We start from the raw sequence: 7,650 nt of genomic DNA on the forward strand, positions 1-7,650 counted from the left end.
TTCTAGTACAGGGGCTCTCAAGTGTGATTCCTATACCAGCAGCCTTGGCCTCACCTGGGAACTTGTTAGAGACACCAACCCTGGAATCCTATCCTAAACTTGCTGAATCAGTAAGTCTGGAGAAAGCACCCAGCCATCAGTTTTAACAAGCCCTCTGGATGATGTCAATCCACACTAAAGTTTGAGAAACTGTTTTAATATAGCTCTTTCCATGTATGTGGAACTAGAAACCCAGAAAAGTTTGGTGACTTGCTAAAGTTCACAAAACTAGTTAGAAGGTGCTTTAGGTCCTCTCAGTAATTTGGGGGCTGTGGGCTTTGAGAAAGGAGGGCCACTTGGAGTTTTGAGGGAAGTAACACATGGATTGGCAAATAGAAGGGGAAAAAATATTTTGGGTCAAATAATACAGTATGGTTGGAAACACTTGCTGTGTGTTTCCACAGGAGTTTAGAGAATATTTTATTCATCTTGGCTCCCCAGCTGAGCCAACAACAATGTGTTAAAGCTCCATAGCCAGTGGCAGGGATCCAGGAGAGTCCTTTTTATGTGCCAGCAAAGAGGAATTTCTTAGAAAAGCTACAGAAATTACACTACTATCACATTTCGCTTGGTGGAGTGAAGGAATAAAGAGGATGAAACAAAAAGCAGGGGATTTCAGTTATTCCTAACAGTCCCACCTCTCTGCTTGGGAGAAAGGGATTTTATTGTTGTTCTTGCCAGGGCAGAAGTTCCCCGGAGGGAAACTGGGCACCTAACCTGGTGACTTGGAGAATAACTTGCGTTTTTTGAACTTTTATTTTCAGGTGGAAGAAGAGAGCAGCAGTGTTCCAGAGTGTCCCTGGAAACTCTATTTAGGAGCCTGTTTTCCAATGATTTGCCCAGCCTGCCCTGGGGATGTGGTCCATCCAGAGGCAAACCGAAGAGAAGAAAAGCCCTGGCACCAACATTTATGAAGCTTTCATTAGTTTGTCCTTCTCCTCCTCTTGAGTGTACAGATAGGAGGGAGCAGAGCAAAGGGTCAAGGGAAGTTTCCAGCACTACAGGTTTTACAGAGTATAAGTTTTTAAGAGGCCATGTACACTTTTCCTTTAGTGTATCTACTCAGGTAAGGCCAATGCCCTCCAGGAAGTTACCTGATAGAAAAACAAAAGCATCACCTTCTCTTATATGAATATATGATTCACACAGTCATTCACTCATCAAATACTTATTAACTATCAACTAAGTGGCAGGGACATTGGAAAAGGAAATGGCAACCCACTCCAGTGTTCTTGCCTGGAGAATCCCAGGGACAGGGGAGCCTGGTGGGCTGCCGTCTATGGGATCACACAGAGTCGGACACGACTGAAGCGACTTAGCAGCAGCAGCAGCAGCAGGTGGCAGGGACAGGTCTAGCTAGGCACTGGGGACACAGCAGTAACAAAAATAGTGAAAACAACAACAAAAACAACTTTGCCCTTATGGGATGTATGAAACTTAGTTTCTATTGTTTGGGGGAGATAGATAGTAAACAAAACAAGCAAGTAACATAAGTTGGAAGGAGTGCTGTGGGCTGGTCTGAGGAGCCAGTGGGACCAGTCACAACAGAAGTACATGGGCGTCTGTCAGAACACTACTGCAGCATGTAGCTATGAGGGAGTGAAGGCCTGAACCAGGGAAAAGAGGGCATAGTGCTTGTGCCTTCAGAGTGGGGTTTAAGAACCAAGAGCAGCCTCTCAGGTCTCACTCCGCACATACTGAAACAGAATCTTCATTTTAGGAAGATGTGTAAGTGAGGCACATTAAAGTTTGAGGAGCATTGGTTTGGCAGACACCAGCTGATTGTCTACCTTCAACCCATTCCTCTCTTCTAGTCTTTTTCAGGCATTCATGCTTCCCCCAAGCAGCTCATATGACTCAGGGTACATTGATCCCATCCCCAGCTGCAGAGTCAGTCTGATGAGTCTATCCAGTGGTGCTCTTAAGTGTGGTTCTCAGGCTAACAATATCAGCATCACTTGGGAGCTTGTTAGAAATGTACAATCAGAAAAGGAAATTCTCAAGACCCCTACCCTCCACCTCCCCAAGACTACTGAATCAGAAACTCAGGGGTTGGGAGCCGTGCAGTTTGTATTTTAATAAGCCTGTCTGCTGATTGTGATGCAGGCTTATGTCTGAGAACTACCTGTCCTCACTAGTCATGTTAATCATTTTCCTTGATAGTTACTGGGTCCTGAATCCAGGCTTAAGCCAATCAGTGTCTGGTATTCCCCTGGTAGCTGAACTTGTCCAGTCATGTGACTGAATTTGGCCCAAATCAGACTGAAGAGAAGGCTATTGAAGCCATAGTTGAAGGAAGATTTTTCCTTCCCTAACCTTGCTTCCAGGACCCTGCTCCTTCCCTTATTCCTTTGGATACACAAGTGAGGTTGCCTTCTTTGCAGGTGATTGCCAACACACAACCATGAGGGAAACTAGGCTGAGGACAGAACTGAAACGGTAATAGTGAAAAGGAGCCAGAACCCTCGCACTGTGCCTATTCCCAGAAATAAAACATTTTCTTATGATTTAAGCTAGTTGGATTTGTGGTTTCTTGTACTTATAGCCAAAAATGTCATAACTACAAAGAAGTTATGAGACCAAGGAAGTATGGGGCCAGTGGGCATACCAAAAATATGATGAAGGATGTATTTAGTTAACAGGCATGTTTTTCCACCAAGTTCTCAAACACTAGACCCAGCTAGAATGACTTACAACTCAGGAAAAGCAACTTAGGACAAATAAAATGGAACATGACTTCATGCAATGGGTCCCCACGTGGTGAACTGACAAAAAATACACAAATAATCTTTTTTAAAAGAGAGGGGGACTTAAGACATCTTAGGTGAAATGAAAAAAGTGGAGTAATACACAAGGTGAGCCTGGAATATATTGTTTCCAGAAAGTAAAAAAGTTCTTGAAAAAAAATGGGACACAGGAACCAACCTGAAAGAGCTCTCAATAACTGAAGCCAAGATAATTTGATAACAAAGTAAATAATGATAGCTTTGAATTATAAAGCAAAGACTAATAATTACCTGTGAGCCCATACTGATATAAATAAGTAATTGAATAAAGAAATGGGAGAGAAGATACAACTCTTACCTATAAAAGAGTTCCAATGAATTAATGTAGATGGAACGAATGAGAGAAATGAAAAACACAGTTAGAACACCACAGTTATCATTGTTGCAAGTGTGATCAGCTGCTAAAGTGAACGGAAGAAGGTTTGAGGAGAAGCAGGGTATTTGTTTTACTCTCAAAGGATCTTCCCCAAGGGAGAAAATGAACGTACAAGACAAACAAGGGTGCCCTAGGGCTATGTCTGTCCAGAGTTTTCCCCTGAAATATGCTCTGTGGTTTCAGAGACAGGGAAACTGAGAGATTCAGTTTAAAACTGCATGTCCAGGACTTCATGGGTTCCTCTAAGAAATAAGAAGGGCCATTGCTGTTTAGAAACCTTCAGTTGGGACTGAGCTGGGTGTGGCCTGGCTCAGTGTTGTCCCCTGTGTCCTACTGAAGAACCCGATGGGCTTATCTTCCTCATGACTCCCCATCTCTACCCCAACCCCAAGGCCCTGGGATTGCTCCCTTCGGGAAATGTGGTGGTGAGTTGCACAAGCTAATGCCAGTGGGCAGATCTACTGGGATGTGTTTAGTTTTCTATGGATTCTCTGGTTGGTTTTCTGTGTTGGCACGGGCCCATGCTCAGTCCCTCCCAAATTGGAACACATTCTCTGAAAGGGCTGGATTCATCATCCACATCTTGGTGGAGGTCAAAGTCTGGTTTCATTTTTCATTCAACTGCTATTTGTAACTTTCACTGAACAGAATGACACCATGTCCAACTGTCTTCCTTCAGTATTTAAATGAGAGAGTTTTTTGCCTCCCATGAGAGTGTATGATTTCCTTGTCTCTTGCATTGTGCAACAGGCTCACCACATTACAACTAGAGCCATGTTATGGAGAAAAAATTTTGCTGTATCACACAGTGACCTCACTCACACCAGCAGTGACTGGTTTCTCACCTAAGTCCACCAAAGCCTGCACCACAAAGGATGAGATCACATCACCAGAGACTTCTCTGGTCTGAAGGTGAGTGCCTGGAGGGCTGCGATCATCTCTTGCTCATCTTCATCTGCCCAGAGTCCGGTACATAGTAGGTGGGATAGTCATCAGTGCATGAAGTATGATGACATACCTCCCCACTTCCTAGGTCCTTGTAGGGCTGCATTTCCCAGCTCTCTGTGCCTGGGCGATACTATAGGAATGGTGCCAGTTGGTGAGTTGGGAGGAGAAGTGCTGCAGATCACTTCTGGGCTGGAGCATTGAAATGCTTGTGGTCTAGAACTTTCTTTTCCTTCTAACTCAGCAATCTGCCTTGTTTGAGAAGGTGGTTACTCAGTCAGCCTGGATCCCTGAGTGACTGCAGGAAGTAGAGCTCCTTGTTCCAACCTTTAATGACAATGTAGTGTAAGACATAAACCTTTGTTCCATTGTGCATGCTGTCTGCTAAGTCACCTCAGTCATGTCCAGCTCTTTGAGATGCTATGGACCGTAGCCCACCAGGCTCCTCCATCCATGGGATTCTCTAGGCAAGAATACTGGAGTGGGTTGCCATGTCCCCCTCCAGGGGATCTTCTGGACCCAGGGATCTTATGTCTTCTGCATTGGCAAGCAGGTTCTTTACCACTAGCGCCACCTGGGCCATAGAGACTTTGAGAATGGTTAGGCAATGGCAACCCACTCCAGTACTCTTGCTTGGAAAATCCCATGGACGGAGGAGCCTGGTAGACTGCAGTCCATGGGGTTGCGATGAGTTGGACATGACTGAGCGACTTCACTTTTACTTCTCACTTTCATGCATTGGAGAAGGAAATGGCAACCCACTCCAGTGTTCTTGCCTGGAGAATCCCAGGGACAGGGGAGCCTGGTGGGCTGCCGTCTATGGAGTCGCACAGAGTCGGACATGACTGAAGTAACTTAGCACTGCAGCATCCCTCAGCTGGTAAAGAATCTGATTGCAATGCAGGAGACCTGGATTTGATCCCTGGGTTGGGAAGGTCCACTAGAGAAGGGAACTGCTACCCACTCCAGTATTCTGGCCTGGAGAATTCCATGGACTGTATAGTCCACGAGGTCGCAAAGAGTCAGACATGACTGAGCAACTTTAACTTAATCACATACTGCAGCATCACCTAGGCTATCCTCACCGATACTGTAGGCATTAAAGATAAAATAAAATGTTTGTTGTAGGAATGAATGACTTAAACCAGAAGAGACTTCTGAGCAGTGGTAGCTCCAGAATTTCTAGGGAAATTCAGAACTTGGTAAGCTGATTACAATTTTGTGTGAAGTGGGAACCATGTTGACTAGGGGATTTTTATTTATGTCAGATCAGATCAGATCAGATCAGTCACTCAGTCGTGTCCGACTCTTTGCGACCCCATGAATCGCAGCACGCCAGGCCTCCCTGTCCATCACCAACTCCCGGAGTTCACTCAGACTCACGTCTATCGAGTCAGTGATGCCATCCAGCCATCTCATCCTCTGTCGTCCCCTTCTCCTCTTGCCCCCAATCCCTCCCAGCATCACAGTCTTTTCCAATGAGTCAACTCTTCGCATGAGGTGGCCAAAGTTACTGGAGTTTCAGCTTTAGCATCACTCCTTCCAAAGAAATCCCAGGGTTTAAAATCTCCTTCAGAAAAAATAAAATAAAATAAAATCTCCTTCAGAATGGACTGGTTGGATCTCCTTGCAGTCCAAGGGACTCTCAAGAGTCTTCTCCAACACCACAGTTCAAAAGCATCAATTCTTCCGCGCTCAGCCTTTATTTATATAGTACATTCTTTTTGTTAGATGCCTTTTATTTGGAGTGTTGGAATGTTGGTGTAGATTGTGGAGGCCTAAAACACCCTACGCCAACTCTTAGCACTACCACTAGAGCTTAGATTGATCTTGTCACCCCTTATGTATATTTTATAAATGGGGAAACTGCAGTCTAAGTGACTGCACCAGTTAGTTTGTGGCAAAACTGGTAGGCCCCAAATCCTTCATTTCCTGATTGTCAGATAAACATTTCCTGATTGTCTATCTGATGCATTTGCCATCTCAACAGTCCACCTTTTATATTCAGACATTAGGATTACAGGAACTGGAGAATAACACTGCCTGATTCCATTCCTGGCTCTACCACATCATAGATGGGCATCTTAGGAGAAGCTACTTAATCTCTGCATGCCTCAGTTTCCTCAGGTGCAACCCACAGTGGGTTGGCATGAGGGTTTAGTAACAAAGTACAAAGTATGTAAAAACTGCGTAAGTATGTTCATCAGCCTAGTTCCTCTTCCCACTGTTGTGACTTGCACTCATGTTCTTGTTGTGCTCATTTCCCCTGGAAAATAATGAATCTGTTTGAGGCCACTGTGTGGTATATCTTTAGACTATTTGGCCACAGGTAAAGTTGCATTTCAAGTTCTGAGGAAAGAGCTGGGCCCTGAGCACGGGCGAGCTGCCCTCCTCTGCCACCTCCCTTTGCTGCCTACACGGGGCCCACCAGTGGGAGGGAGCAACAAGACAAGGACTTATGCCTTCCCCGAAAGGTCGCTGCCATGTTTCCTGAGCAAATGAGGTCTGGGAATCAAACTGTATCACTGGGGAATTCCCTGGCAGTCCAGTGGTTGAGACTTCACCTTCCAATACAGAGGGTATGGGTTCTATCTCTGGTAGGGAGCTAGGATCCCACATGCCTTGAGGCCAAAAACCAAAAGAACAAGAGAAATGGAATATTTCCTGCCACATCGGTGAACAAAGGATGTCATAGTCATCAGCAATTCCAGCCACCAGGGAAGGTGAGCTGGTGAGCCCTGAGGGAACTCAGGAAGGAAAAGAATACCTGCCATCTAGGAGCCATCAAACTGCAGTCGCTCCCTAAGATGAGCCCTGAGGAAAACTCAGGATGTGAAGAAAAAAACAAAACAGGAAAGTGGCCCCAGATAGCTGAGGTGCTGCTGCTGCTAAGAATTTCAAGCAACTTTTACTATGAGCTCTACATATTTTAACTTTTTATTGAAGTAAAAGATACATAGAGAAAAGTACACATATCATAGGTGAACAGCACAATGAATTTTCACAAACTTAACAGATCGTGTAAGTGGCACCCAGATCGAGAAACATTGCCTGTACCCCATAAATCCTCCGTATCATCCTTGTAACTCCTTCCAGTCATCAACTCCTCAGTGACCACCATCCTGACTTCTAACTTCATAGATTGTCTTTGCTTGTTGTATATTTTGTATAAACGGAACCACATAGTATGTCTGCTTTTGTGTCTGGTTTCCTTTGCTCAGTATTGTTTCCGAGGTCCGGCTACACTGAGCGTAGCCGTGGCTTGCACATTCTCTGTCTGGTATTCCATTTTGAGAGGATACCACTGCAATGTTTTCAATCCATTCTACTGCTGATGGGCATTTGGGTAGTTTCCAATCTGAGGCTATTACAAGTACATGGCTATGGACATTCTTGTTACCTATCCTCTGGTAGACATATGCACTAGCTTCTGTTGAGTATATACCTAGAAGAGGAATTGGGACATTGGGTAGTTTTGTGCTCATTTTTAATTGATTCTGCCAA

Source organism: Bos taurus, chromosome X (assembly GCF_002263795.3).
Source record: "Bos taurus isolate L1 Dominette 01449 registration number 42190680 breed Hereford chromosome X, ARS-UCD2.0, whole genome shotgun sequence".
Classification (NCBI taxonomy): domain Eukaryota; kingdom Metazoa; phylum Chordata; class Mammalia; order Artiodactyla; family Bovidae; genus Bos; species Bos taurus.